The sequence below is a fragment of the Schistocerca americana genome, chromosome 8 (genome assembly GCF_021461395.2).
Source record: "Schistocerca americana isolate TAMUIC-IGC-003095 chromosome 8, iqSchAmer2.1, whole genome shotgun sequence".
Classification (NCBI taxonomy): Eukaryota; Metazoa; Arthropoda; class Insecta; order Orthoptera; family Acrididae; genus Schistocerca; species Schistocerca americana.
Genome location: NC_060126.1, coordinates 405,226,672 through 405,227,311, shown reverse-complemented (window position 1 = coordinate 405,227,311; position 640 = coordinate 405,226,672). Strand labels below are relative to the sequence as shown.

The window sequence follows — 640 nt, the reverse complement described above, 5'->3', positions numbered from 1 at the left end:
GAAGATCGCAGCTCGTGGTCTAGCGGTTAGCGTTGCTGCCTCTGGATCACGGGGATCCAGGTTCGGTTCCCGGTCTGGTCAGGGATTTTCTCCGCCCGCGGAATGATTGTTTTTGTTATCTTCATCATTTCATCTCCATTCGAGAATTTGGCGAGACTGGATTTTGAAACGATTGGGAATTTGTACGCGCCTCACAAACCAAACATCATCATCATCATGAAACTTGCTGGCAGATTAAGTCTGTGTGCCGAACCGAGACTCGAACTCGGGACCTTCGCCTTTGGAGGGCAAGTGCTCTACCAACTGAGCTATCGAAGCACGAGTCACGACCAGATCTCACATTTTCTCGCAGAAGAGCTTCTGCGAAGTTTGGAAGGTAGGAGACGAGGTACTGGCAGATTTGAAGCTGTGGGGACGGCTCGTGAGTCGTGCTTGGGTAGCTCACAAGGGGACCCTCCATACTGTAAATCACGGATTTTGATGCGCTTCAAATATGTTGTAGGGGCGCTAACCCTGAGTACCTGGCTATCTGGTTTTTTAGCGATGGGCCTTGGTTTTTGAGAAAATCGATTTTGAAGTTCATTGCGCACTTTTTATACCCGTAACGTGACATAGTTTCCGAGCAACTTAGCGTAGCGCA

General features: G+C 49.2%; 1 non-coding gene across 1 annotated transcript; it reads right to left on the bottom strand.

Moving 5' to 3' along the window:
* Nucleotides 1-243: 243 nt before the first annotated feature.
* On the bottom strand, nt 244-320 carry Trnaw-cca. The gene has a single exon. It is a non-coding gene; the product is annotated as a tRNA-Trp (tRNA).
* Nucleotides 321-640: the final 320 nt, after the last annotated feature.